The following is a 14,428-nucleotide window of genomic DNA, read 5'->3' on the forward strand; positions in this document are numbered from 1 at the left end:
CCCAACAAACCCACTTCAGTGCAAACACTGATACCCCTCTTGACCCCCCCCCCCCAAAAAAAAAAAGTATTTTTTAAATAACCCTGTCCTGTAGAGCAGTGCAGAGAAACAGAAAAGCATCACATTGTTTTTCAAAGGTACAGACTCCTAAAGAGCCAATAGCTCAGTTGCTTAAGGCTGGTTAGCTCTAACCAGTGTACTCATAATAGTATGAGCTAAAAAAACAAAATCTATATATATAATTCTCCTCTTCCCTCAAGAGTTTGTACGAGAAGAAGTAAAGGAAAGATCACTCTCTTATTTACCCCACGAAAAAACAAGAGGGGGGGGGAGAACAAGTGGGTATTGACATGTCGATACGCTTGGCTGCATGCTGGACTGTCAAACCCTGCCCGCTCCATCCCCCTTCGTCCTGCGGGAGGTTTGGACTAGGAAGTAAACTATCATCAACTCTGAAGGAACATCCGAAACGTGTAAAACATTTTATAAGCAAACATTTTACAAACACTAAATAGCAGCGCCGGACTTAACCATTGTGACCAAGAAGTCATGGAAAGAGAACAAGTAATCTACTATGTATATTTACAGGTCACCAAATAGCAGGGCCGAACTTAACAATTGTGGGGCCCTATGCGAAACGGATTTCACGGGGCCAAGTTTGGGTAGGGAAGCGGATAATAAGTGAAATTTAACAGTTTGTATTAGAAAATAAATTCGTATATAATGCATTTTATTAATTCTTTACTAGTACAGAATTACTTTATGAGCCTTGCGTGTAGCAAAGTCATACAGTATATCATAATAATTCTGTTTTCTACATAGATCACGCTCAATAGCAAGAATTACCAAATGTTTCAATCTATCTTTGAGAATTGTTGACCTCAAGTAATTCTTCATTAGTTTGAGGAGCAAGAAGCTTCTTTCACCAGATTACACAATTACGGCTAATGCATAATGCAGTTTTTATTTATCGCGCCATTTTCCATATTGAATGACACCCCAAAATGACAATTTTTGTCTATATATTCCGTATATTTTGAGGACTATTTCATATATTTTGCTATTTCGGGAGATTTACAGGAACTTCTGGTAAATCAACAGAAGGGCGCGGGAAATCTGTTTCAAGTTATAAAATGGTTTAATTTAATCATTTATACACCTTGAATTAGCGCAAGTCCAATGAAAGTGAGGGGCCCAATGCGGTCGCATGGGTTGCAGTAGCCTAAGGACTGCCCTGCGAAATTGCGGGCGTATGCTACGCCGCCGGTCGACTAGTGTTAATATAATATTTAAAAAAAAAAATGAGTGAAGTGTCAAAGTTTTCAGACAGTAAATTTGAGAAACACTTCGTTATTTCAACGTCCTAATTAAAAAATCAATCAACTACTAGACTACACATGCCAAGGTTTGAGTGGTTAATATTTGAAAAGCTGTAAAACATCGACCGTCTTACTTTTCTCCCGTGAACATAAAATAAGCAGCCTTATCTTTCCGAATGTGACACGGCAGTTCTGACACTGTAATGCCAGTAAGTAAATGTCACAACGGTTGCATGACAGGTTCCACTGTAGTGCCAGGATGTAGTTAAAACCAGTTGAAACAGTGTATGGTCTTTTGAGAGAGATGCTCATGGGGGAGGGGGTGTCACTGTGACGTCCACATGCTGCAATCTCGCATATAAATAAACAATGGCACACCAGAGGGAACTAAACCCACGAGCTTGTCATCTGTCGGCGCAAGTTGTCCCAAGTATGGTCAGTGGTGTACAATGGAAGAGAGAGAGATTGTATCGCTCAGTCTTGTACTTCCTGTCATGATGTTAGCAACAGCAACGTGTGCTCGTCTTGAGATACGAGCACACACACACACGATGAACACTACACACTTGTCTTGAGATACGAGCACACACACACACACGATGAACACTACACACTTGTCTTGTGCAAGTTAAAACATAAACAAAAAGAACGAGCTGTCGACTGGAATACAAAATCAAAAGGGACAAGTTATGATCACCTAATTAACACCACATGGGCTCAGCGTTTAGCGGATACATTTATGTACACATTTCTTTTTACCAGTCTTGGGTTAGTAGACATGATGTCATGACGTCAGTACACACACACACGATGGGCGAGGGGAGTGCACTATGACCTTTGATGGCTGTGTGACTGGGAGTGGAAGAGGCGGTCATAACGTGGTATGGTCATGCACCCTCCCGTCCCCCCAGGGCGCAAACCATCCCAGCTGTCCTTTTAAAGACGAGCTAGGCACCTGTCCTGGTCGTAACCCAAGTTACATACATGCACGGAATTTTTTTTTCTATAGCTGTACACAACAAGTCCTAGTCTCAGACCATGCCAACAGTTACAGCATCGATTTTTTTTTAAACGTTCAATAAAGCAGTAAATGGGAAAAAAAAATATTTAGCACTGGTCTCAACAACCTGACCACGACCTGATGTCAGTGCTAGCCAACTAGACCACGACGCCGAGGTTTCATAAAGTAAAAGTGGATAACTAGAAAGGGCAATTTACACAAAGAATAAACGCAGAGTTCCATTCATAGTCCGAAAGATGTGTCTATAGATTTAAGACAAACTTTAGATAACAAATACTCAACCAGAATATAATGTAATTTCTGATTTACAATAATGCTTTTTTTTAAAGGGGAGTTTAAGTCTTTTTTTTTTATAAAAAAAAGAGGGGGGAGGAGATTGTTGTACATTCAATTTACATCTTGAAAAAAAAAAGGATCATTTAATTTTTCTTAAACCGCGTTGGTCTGACAAAAAAATGTTTCATTGCATCAAAGAAATACATGAATTAATTTTGTAAACGTGTTTCTTTCCAATGCACTTCCTTGACGTGACAGAAGTAAACTTAGGACATTTAGCATCTTTCGCATTTAGGCTGAACTTCCATAAACGTTTACACAAGTCATTATCCAAGTAGTTCTACGTCTAGTTACAAATGAAGATGTGCTGAGACTTGAACATAGAAAAGAGGATCACATTTGACAACAGAGCTGGTTAAAAGAAGAGCACAGCTCTACATGACACATCTACCTGGATGTACAGACAATGGTCCTACTAAGAGACTGCTCCAATATGATACATGACATCCTAACGGAGAAGTTGTTTGTAATCAACATTACGGGAAACAGAATTGCAGTCTCTCTGTTACTACGTGGTCCCACTGGGAAGTTGAATACAATGTGTGAGTTGAGGATTCTTGGAATGGCTAGTTACATCGAACTCTTATCTCACAGAGATCATGGAGTGAGGGAGAGACACAGACGAAGAGGATGTGTACAAAAAGACAGAGAATTGTGTACAAATAGAGAGGATGTGTAGAAAGAGACATAGAAAATATCTAGAAAGAGACAGAGTGGATATGTAGAAAGAGACAGAGAGGATGTGTACAAAGAGACAGGATGTGTAGAAAGAGACAGAGAAAATATCTAGAAAGAGACAGAGGGGATATGTAGAAAGAGACAGAGAGGATGTGTACAAAGAGACAGGATGTGTAGAAAGAGACAGAGAGGAATACAAAGAAGAAAGGATGTGTTCAAAGGATGCGTGTAAATAGACGATGGGGAAATAACACAGGTGATGTGTTTGGGGAAGAACAAGTAAGAATTATGTAAGAGGACAAAACAATTTTAACTATTTTAGAGTTGTCAATAGACTCTAGATAAAACCAGAAATGGTGCTGAAAGAGAAATGGCTTCTTCAATCCATTGTCCGTGTTGATACCTTGCTCAGCACGGTAAGATCTAATTCATGATTTTACTTTTACGAGAAAGATGAAAAAGAAAATGGATGAATGCTAAAAATAATGTAGTGCCTGTTCCTCCTCCCTTACTTTCCTAATTCCCTCACAGAGTTAGCAGACAATTAGGCTGAAAGTGTAGACCGTCTGGTCAATGTCAATGTTACGTACACGTTGGATAGACTAGATTGTATTAGCAGCTTGACATCCAAGTGATGGGAGAATACCGTGTGGTCAATGTCTCTGTTACGTACACGTTGGATAGACTAGATTGTATTAGCAGCTTGACATCCAAGTGATGGGAGGATACCGCGTGGTCAATGTCACTGTTACGTGCACGTTGGATAGACTACATTGTATTAGCAGCTTGACACCCAAGTAAAAGAAATAATTGAGCGAAATTTCAGCTTGATCCAAGATTGGATGTAGGAGAAATAACGTTTAAAGACTTTTTAACTTTTTACCAGACAGACAGAGTGAGTTGATATAAGTTTTGTAAAAAAAAACAAGGTTACAAAAGACAGTTTGTGTGGAAACACAAACTCTAAATCGGCCCCCGAAGTAAAATGTTTTACATAATTCGGATAATCCTTCAGAGTTGAAGATAGTTTACTTCCTAGTCCAAACCTCCCTCAGGACGACGGGGGATGGGAGCAGGCAGGGTTTGAACCTTCGATCGTCGATAAATCCAAACGACAGTCCAGCGCGCAAACCGCACGACCAGTGGTCCACCCAGGTAGGCTTCAATATTTTCAGAAAGAAAATCCGAATGAAATTATATCAAAGACAAATGAGAGATAAGAATGGAGAAAGAAGGTTAACAGATCTTGTGTAGTGCCCCAACCGTCCCGCAGATCAAAGGATACGTGAAAGTGAATGTAAAGTTAGATGTGAACCTGGCCTAACTAGTTTGTGGTCTATAGGACAGATGATGTAAAGTTCATCTGTTTTTGTAGCCTACGGTTAACGAGGGTGTCATGTAGCCAGCACAACGACCAACCGCCTTTGCTTTTCCCCGACTAATGTCAGGTACCCATTAGAGCTGGGTAGACTCAGAAGTTGAAAATCCCAGTCTTCACCAGGATTCGAACCCGGGACCCTCGGTTCGAACTAAATAAGTTAATTGTTTTGAAAAGGCTCAATCTCATATTCAAATCCTCAAAAAAAAAAAAAAAAAAAAAAAAAAAAAAAAAAAAAAAATTCCACTATATAGAAAAAATGTTCACGAAAATGTTATTTATAAGATTACTATTCGTCTTAAATTAGGTCTAACATATAATGCATACTAATTAGCTTTTTCTTATAAAAAACTGCTTGCATAATTAATTTTAAAAATTAGAATTTTCGCTTTCAGGAAAAAAAAAGTAGCCGTTGCATCAGAACTTTGAATGGTCTAAAATATTGTGAAGTCGGATTTTCAGTATCTCTTCTAGTTTACGAGATCTAAACGGGACGGACGGACAGACGGACAGACATTTCGCACAAAACTAATAGCGTCTTTTCCCCTTTCGGGGGCCGCTAAAAAGAGTGGGAGGGGCTGGGGCACTTTGATGAAATCCACTTGAGGTGCATGGAATCGTGGGGCAATCAAAGCACAAGTTCAAACAAAAAAAATACTGCTATAGTTTGACGAGCTGTGTTCCAACCAGGAAGGTAAATGTTCAGTGTGTGATGTGATAGTCTCAGCCCTTGTCAATAGCAGTTATCTAATGGTATCGTTCCCACACATGTAAGACTGTTCAGGTAAACTGATAATACATTGGAAGCAAAATTATTAACGTTTTTTTTTTCTTTCATTATTATGTTTTGTTTCCTTTTTCTCTCCCTTCCATTTGTCCCCTTAGTTAGAGCGTTTCCTTCGATCACGTTGCAATACGTTGCAATGAAGCGACAAGAAACAGTAGAGGACTATCACACATTCAGTGAGAGCCATCTCTTGATTAGGTGTGACTTCGATCACGTTGCATTGAAGCGACAAGAAACAGTAGAGGACTGTCACACATTCAGTGAGAGCCATCTCTTGATTAGGTGTGACTTCGATCACGTTGCATTGAAGCGACAAGAAACAGTAGAGGACTGTCACACATTCAGTGAGAGCCATCTCTTGATTAGGTGTGACTTTGATCACACACTTCGTATTTTCCTGCCATACTCAAGGCGCTGTGATCGTTGCATTACAGCATACTGCCCCCGCCCCCCAAACCAGGTTGGCCAACGGAAAAGACCGGCCAAACACATATTAAATACAGATGCCAGTTTAAACAGAATGTTTACAAAAAATGTGCAGTGTTGAGTATACACGTGTACACGCGACAGAAACAAAACACGTACACAATAGCATTACAACATACGGGTACGTTCTAATAGATGGATAAAACTGGTTTGTAGAATCACCATCCGCTTTCAAATTAATTACATGTCAGAGTTAATGAGATTCCGCTTTTGTAATGTTTTCAACTTACATCCTTAATGTAATATGGTGTGTGTGTGTTTACGTGCGCATAACAGCAGGGCTTCTGTCCAGGGCTTTTGCAAGAGAGGATTTGAACATCTCAAGCCTTCATTTAAATGGATTTTGATGATAATGATGAATCAACAATTAGACCTCAAGATAACCAACAGCTTAGCAGCAAAATCTATCTAGAAGAAACAATACAATTACTTTCGCTAATACATAAACTAAAAATATGTTGATAGTATGAAGAAGAGGCTGGCTTAAGACAAAACTTTGTAATTTCTCACTTCATAATTTTTTGTACTTCTTTAATTTACCCCCCCCCCTTTTTTTTTTAATAGGGATTTTTTTTTTTTGCTTTTCGGGTCACAAATTGACGTATTGTTCATGTTCATGCCACTATTGACTATACAGAGTTACTGTTGTCCAGGAAGAAGTGTTAGTTTTAGGTAATCACATCACAATGGATGTCTATGGTGAATGAATGTAGTGAATAGCTATGTCAACAGGACAACTGATAATATTGCTGTACACCACCACCACCACAAACTCACAGTACGTCGCTGTGTACAGAGAGGCAGCCTATCCGTCAACACAGCTCCCACACACACTGATCGGGTGACAGCAGCACAATCTCAACGCAAACACATCGGTATTCTCCCCTAAACGGTAGGCATGTAATTATCCCCCATCCTCATAAGCAGACTTACCGATTAGATTTACATTACTTTTGCCAATTAATATGTTTACGGATGCAAGTACTTTATAGAAGCAAAGTTCGATAACACTTATTTTGAAAACTATCAGCATCAGTGTAGAAACGATTTGTGACCGGATTTACAATAAGACTACGTGACAGCTCCCCAAACAACCCATTTATTACAAAGCTTATATCAACTCACTCTAGTACAAAGCGTATATCAACTCACTCTAGTACAAAGCGTATATCAACTCACTCTAGTACAAGGCTTATATCAACTCATTCTAGTACAATGTTTATATCAACTAACTCTAGTACAAAGCTTATATCAACTCTAGTACAAATTTTGAACACTTCCCATTCTCGGGTGTAGATGAAACTTTGCACTATTATTCAAACATGAATCAATAATAATAATTAAAAAAAAACAATTAGTTAATTAGTGGTAATTAATTTTGTTTTGATATTAAAAAGAGAAATAAATCTTACAATATTGATATACATGGCTGTAAATTTAGAGTTACTCCCCAGAGATAATGTTTTTTTTTATCCAATCTTTTTTTTTTTTGCTAAACGTTGGGAAAATTGTAATTACCCATTTAATTTTAAAACGGAACATTTTCAAAAGGTTTTAAGAATCACTTAAGTCTAGTCCAAGGTAAGAGAAAATAAAACAACAACAAACAACATCGCCTTCTTATTACACTTGAGCCAGCCAGTGGCAGGTAGAGATTGGACAAATACTGGACAGTGAGGACAATACGTGACGCTACAGCCAGTGAGTGCCCTGTCTCCAGGGGCAGGCGTTATAAATACGACCGCAGCCTTATCTCCACGAGCGGTGGGCTCAAATATGCACAGCGGCTGTAAACATGGGAGATAAGCCGCAAGGAGAAGATATGTGCACCGAGCGTTAGGGGCAACCTCCAATCTTTCTAGAATGACTAGCAAGATAATCGAGTCAGTAGAGTCAAGCAACAACACGGAGCTTCAGATATTTACACTAGCCAATCAAAGAGTTGACATGAAAACGACGATAAAGCGATTGGAAGTCGATCTAGAGTTATCTGATTCAAACACTGAAAGACACGAAGTTGTGTGTGTTTTAACCATTGAATCAAAACTTGAGCCAAAGTACTGAGTTTAACTGGCAAATACTTATAAAACTATAGACTACAGTAACAGGTAAATTACAAATGAACTGCAATGGACAGAGCAGCGAGGGAGAAAGTCTTGATTTATTGTTCATAATTTAGGCATCAACAGATTAAGCAAAGATAGCGTGAGTGACGCTGGATTTTAAGTAGGAATATAAAACTAAGGATTGAATTTTTGAAGACACTAAGTTGAATATTCTTGGAGTGTGGAACCTTCGATTGCGGCTAATAAATAACCCTAAATTCCTTTTCCAAATAGTAAAAAAAAAAAAAGGTTTATGTTTGCTTGCATAAAACATAGCTTAATTAATTTAAAACTTAAAATATTGATTTTACTTCAACAAAATTTTCAGACTAATTCAATCTTAGAAAAACAGGAATCATTAACTAAACAAGTTACAATTACTATCGAAACAATAGCGCATTTTAACCTTAGAAAATTAACTTTTTTTTTTGTCAGAAAATGTGTATTCATCTATCTAACAACTCTAGATGCTTTCATTCACAGTGTGAGCTTTTTACATAACGCATATAATGACCAGGAATATTTCTAAAAAAGAAAACTCAATCTTTCTCGACCCAACACGCAAAGTAGACATTCTTTTCAAGTAACGTCTTTCTGATACTTTGTCCCCCACTACTGTATTCATCCATTGGCAAGCGATCAGTCAAAAATAGAAACGTACATTTTATAACTAAAAGATTTTTTAAATACTTATATGGCCCGTAGTCTAGCCTAGATTCTAGACATAAGGTAAAATGTAACGGGAATTCCCATTTGTTCTGGTTCTATAATTATCAGAGAAAATGCCCAGCGTTGGCCTACATATGTAAATTAAAAAAAAAAAACATTATCAGACTACATCAGACATCTGACCTCATAATCTCATCTAAGTCACTGCATAACATAGCAATAAAAAAAAGGGCTTACTTAGAAAACAAGCAAGTACTTGGTACAAGATAGTACACTGATTACGTAACTACTTTGTATAGCAAGTAGGATACTACATCCGTGCTACCCATCATCCCTTTCGCAATGATATAGTGACGGGAAAGTTGGAACTTGAGGAAAAAGTTATGTTAATATAGTGACGGGAAAGTTGGAACTTGAGAAAAAAGTTATGTTAATATAGTGACGGGAAAGTTGGAACTTGAGAAAAAAGTTATGTTAAAAGTTAATTTGAATACATAACAACTCTATTATTGTCTTTATCCGACTAGGCAATGCAAACACGGGTAGTGCGTACCGCAAACCAATCGCTAAGCAAAACAAGTGAATGCGTGAAATGGAACAAATGTTGAAGTTAAAACAATAATTGTTCAACATTTGCCTTGTCGTTAATGAGAAATAAATGCCATCCACCTTTGCGCTTAACAATGAAAGTCTAACCAAGCCCACCTTGACACTGGATAGATCTGCTTTCTTGCGATACAAGACGGGGCAAAGGTCAAATTGAGACTTTTTTTTTTATTGTGGAGACTAGTATGTTAAAACATTACAAAGGATTAGAGAAGCAAGGAGAGAGGCGCGGTGGCTGAGCGGTAAAGCGCTTGGCTTCCGAACCGGGGGTCCCGGGTTGGAAGATTTTGGGATCTTTGGGCGCCTCTGAGCGAGACCTGAACACTGACCTGCAACGTGGCTACCTGTGAGCAGAGGAGACCAATAGCTCGTTGCCACGTCACAGGTCTATAGTATCGGTTGGAGAAACTCTCCGTTATACTGTTGCAACTAGATGAAGTGAAGGGAGAGAAAAAAAAAGACAAAATCCTTCACCCCCCCCCAACACACACTTGTTTATCTGCAGTATTAAAACTTTGTGGAAGGTAGCGCAACAGGAAAAAAATGGTATTTAAGTTCCGGGTTCATTCATTGCTTGAGACTGCCCAGTCCATAGGAGTGTGTTAATGTAGCGGTAGCACTGCTGGGGCCTAGCACAACACGTCGATCACTTCAATACACAAACCTTGAGGGGCAGCTTTAACCCATTCAAACTTTTTGATTAAAAAAAAAAATTGGGGGCAAAGAAAAAAATGGGTTAACACGATGGACATCTACGCATAGCACTACAAGCCACAAAGTTACACATCACACATCAACAATATAGTAAATTAAGCCAAACAATATAGGAAATATCTACTGAGGTTTGAATCAATACAACCAAACTACGCGAAATTTACATGCTATTGTCACTTTTGTGCTCTCTAAAAGAAAAAAATAACAACCCAATTATGTTTGGCTCATTAATATTAATTAACATCATTGAAAATGCATATGGTATATCAGCTTCTCCTACACAAAACATTAGATGTCAAATATAATATCCCGGGTCAGTGGTCTAGTAACTATATTAAACCTCCCTCTTAAGAGACTAGACTAATTCTACAGACTTTAACAAAATTAAAATTAAAAACTCCAAATATACAACCACATATCTCAATAGGTAGCAATTACTTCCCTTTTTCTGTACCAAACAAAACAATAAATTAACTACTTGGTAAAATTTTTTATTGATTCATGTTTTGTTAGGTACAACAAATAATTGTGTAAAGTTTCAATTTGATCAGAGAATTGATGTGTACAAAAATTGTACCAGACATACAGACAGAATGAGTTGATGCAAGTTTTGTAAAATAAAAATGTATTTAAAACATGGAATATTTTAATAATTGTCATTTAACAGAAGCTAGGGTGATGAAAATATGACTAGAAAAACTTCATATATATTTGCTTAAATACCATTATACTATAAAACTGACTAGCAAGGCTCATTTGTATATAGGAAGAGTGAATTTTGTTATTTATACCCTGCTGTTAGAAAAAAGCAGTCCTCAAAGACTAAAAATGTCTTGCTAAAATAAGTAGATTCTAGACTTCTCTTATAATACATAAGACATAGCATAGTATAGGGTGAAATGAGAAGACACTGAAGAGCAACAAATTTAAATGCAATTTAAATAGCATAATAACTGAATTAGCCTAGCTATAATTCTGTAGAATTGTTCATATGGTTATATTACACCAGTGTTTATCACTAGAGAAGACACCTTACAGAAGACTTTCTCTACATTAGAAGAAAACTTTACTACAACTTTGTCAATAGATGTCTCAACAAAGAATGGGCTGTAGGCCATAATTTACAATCAATCAATAGAAAACGTTTAGGAGGTGTAATCTGAATCACTACTTATTTGGTAGTACATGTGCTTCTTAAGAAGGAACAACATAGAGAAACTGATGTGTGTTGACTATTTGTAGCTTTCATTAAACTCTTGTGATTAATGAAATCCATTAATTTTTGTAATTACCCATTACATTCCTAAACATTATTTAACTGTACAGCCATATATATTTTTATTGTGACCTTTCTATTGGATAAATTAGAATGTACAAAATACTGTTATAAATGTTTTTAACTAAATAGATCTAGTATGTATTAAGTAAAGAGAAATGATTCAAAGAGTAGACTGTTGGAAGCTCAATCAATTTTCCTCATAAACATTCTACCATCATATGCTCATTACAATGCTCTGAATCAGTTGCAGTTGAGAACAACTGCACAACAGAATGGAAAAATCTCAGCAATTTTATTAACCCACTAGTTTTGGTTGGTTGGCTAACTTGTGACTATAACCAAACATGGGAAAGGCTTTGGAAGACAACCCTGGGGGAAAAACAGGACCTGGTGACTCTTAGGCAGATTGTGGCACACTGGCACAACCTGCGATAATACTGATCCCAAACTGTATCGAATTTTTCCATTCCTTTGGTCGCTTATTATATATATACATATATATATATATAAAATTATTATTAAGTGTATAGTATAATGATAGATCAAATAGATTAGATATGGATTCATACATAGATCTAGCATCTTAATTTATTAGGTTTAGTCCTAGATCTTGATTAATGCAAATCTAAAATCTATATATAAATATTCTAACAATCTAGTTCTAGGACAAGAGAAGTCTGGCCTCTAAGTCTAGGGCCTAGGGAGTCTACCACTATAGGTGACACATGACACATTAGAAGATTTTAGAGTCTATATAGGTATTATATATATATACAGAATATAATAATAAAGTCTCTATAGAGTCTAGTTTCAAAATAATATTAAATATATTTATAATATAAATAACATATAAATCATAGATATTAATACTGGAATCTACATACTTTCTAGACTCATATATACATATATAGAGATACATAATTGTATTATTAAATGTAAATCATCTTCTTTTTTGAAATAACGTCTGTATAATATAAAATAAAAGATTTTTCTTCGAGCTATTTTATAATTAAAAAAAAAAAAAGTAGATTCTTTATTATAATTTATAATACTAAAATAACTATCATTTATAGTTATAGTATGTATATATATATAAATATATATTAAATAGTATATAACAGTGACATAGATAGTCTTAGAACTATAGATCTAGCTCTAGATCTTTCAACTTGATCTAAATCTACTTGTTTAATCAGTAAATTACTTAAATCTAGATCTAGATAGAAATCTAGAAAATTCTTAATTTACTCATCTCTACTGACACTGACTGAGATTGTCTATACTACAGACCATTGTCAATTTAGATCCATATACTATGTCATCTATGTTTGTAATTAATATGTTTATAGTGGATCTAGTATTATAGATCAATATAACTAGATTTTATAATTAGTATTATAAAAATAATCAGTAAATTACCTTTAAATTTAAATCTTTAAAGTTTAACTTTAGACATAATCTAGATCTAGAATTAAAAATAAATCATAAATCTCAGTGTCTACAGTACTGAGTACTCTTACTTAGATGACTTAGATCTATAACTTATTTTTAACTTAGATTTTTATTAGATAATAGATCTATAATATATTTATATTATTAAAATTGTTATATTATAATTATATATATAACTTATTTTGTATTAATTATAATTAATATTTATAATTATTTATACTAAAACTAACTTACAGTTATGTCAGTTAATACTAATATTAGTAATAATAGTATCTAGAACTCTGAACTTAGAACTAAGAAGACCTATACTATGTCCTAATACTAGATCTAGTTTACAATCTAGTAATAATTATAATATAGTTTATATTATATACTTTATAGTAATACTAAATAGTTAAAATACTGACTAGATCTAATACTATTAATTATTAATACTAATATTAAGACTAAGACTAAGAGTAGACTAAACTAAAATGTACTTACACTCTCAGTACTTACAAGTTAGTTACACTTACACTACGTCTACAGTAACAGTGACAAAGTGAAAGTATAACACACTAACTCTAGTCTAGTCTAGTCTCTAGCCTAATTTCTAGCAGTATTAGTAAACTTCCTAGATCTAGATCTACTAGATCATATATAATAATATCCTCTGGATGTTAGATCTAGATATAGACTCTAGAGATCTATGTAGTCTAGATCTAAAGTATGTCAAGTATTAGAATTTAGATCTGTATTGAGTATTGTCTCACATTCATACAAAAAAGCAGGAAGTTTGACTCGGGTCTTATTTTGGTGATTTTCTCGTTTTCAATGCAATTTTCCAAGATATACGAGATTTCAACGTGAAGAGGCGCGGCTAAGCTTGCTAGAAGACCGAAAAAAAAAAAGCATCTAGTGATCACATTATTAGATTAGATCTAGAAAATCTATAGATCTAAATAATTTATCTGGTCCAGGTCTAGATCTATTACAATCTAAGCCTTTTCTCAATGAAATTGAATAAATAAAAAGAGGGTCGGTAAAGAATCTCTTATTCTTGCTTGGCAAGTGGGGGTTTCCTTTGGTCATCGGCCATAACGGCGAGCTCTTTTCTTATTTTTGGAGAAACTCTATTTATAAGAATAAAGATATTTGTAAATCATTCATTAAGTAAATGTGTGTGTTTTCCTTTTTTTAACTTTCTTCTTTGTCGTTTTCTTCAGTGCTATTGTTACCAGACGTAGGCCTACATCAAAAGGAAAAGACTGCCAATTTTTGTGGTCGTGTATTCCGTAGGCCTATGCGGCAGACATTGGCCAAAAATTTATGTTATTTAAACGTAGACTACAAATTCACTCATAAACGATGTAGGGGAAGCTTATTGTCAGTACCTAACAGACTAAGGCATTAAAAAAAAAAATAAATGATCTTGATGCAACCCAGTGGCGTCACTAGGGGGGTGCGGTCCGCACCGGGTGACACCCAGTGGGGGGTGACACCCGAATGGAAAAAAAATTGAATATTGGCAAAAACTAGAAAATAAAAGCCCGAATGAAAAAAAAAAACTGAATATCGGCATCTAGCAGATTCAAAAACAAATAAATCTCAAGATATAT

The 14,428-nt window shown here is 35.7% G+C and overlaps 1 protein-coding gene across 3 annotated transcripts in view; it reads right to left on the bottom strand.

The window, feature by feature from the left end:
- Positions 1 to 13,625, bottom strand: part of LOC106064370 (tyrosine-protein kinase SRK2-like) — a 29,149-nt gene extending 15,524 nt beyond the window's left edge. The window contains exon 1 of one of the 3 annotated variants that reach the window (XM_056028388.1): positions 13,329 to 13,625. The gene's annotated coding sequence lies outside the window, so the exon portion shown is untranslated. Of the gene's footprint in view, positions 1 to 1,453; positions 1,892 to 13,313 lie in introns of those variants that run through there. The other 2 variants (XM_056028387.1, XM_056028389.1) reach the window with 2 other exon arrangements.
- Positions 13,626 to 14,428: the final 803 nt, after the last annotated feature.

This window comes from Biomphalaria glabrata, chromosome 5 (assembly GCF_947242115.1).
Source record: "Biomphalaria glabrata chromosome 5, xgBioGlab47.1, whole genome shotgun sequence".
Classification (NCBI taxonomy): domain Eukaryota; kingdom Metazoa; phylum Mollusca; class Gastropoda; family Planorbidae; genus Biomphalaria; species Biomphalaria glabrata.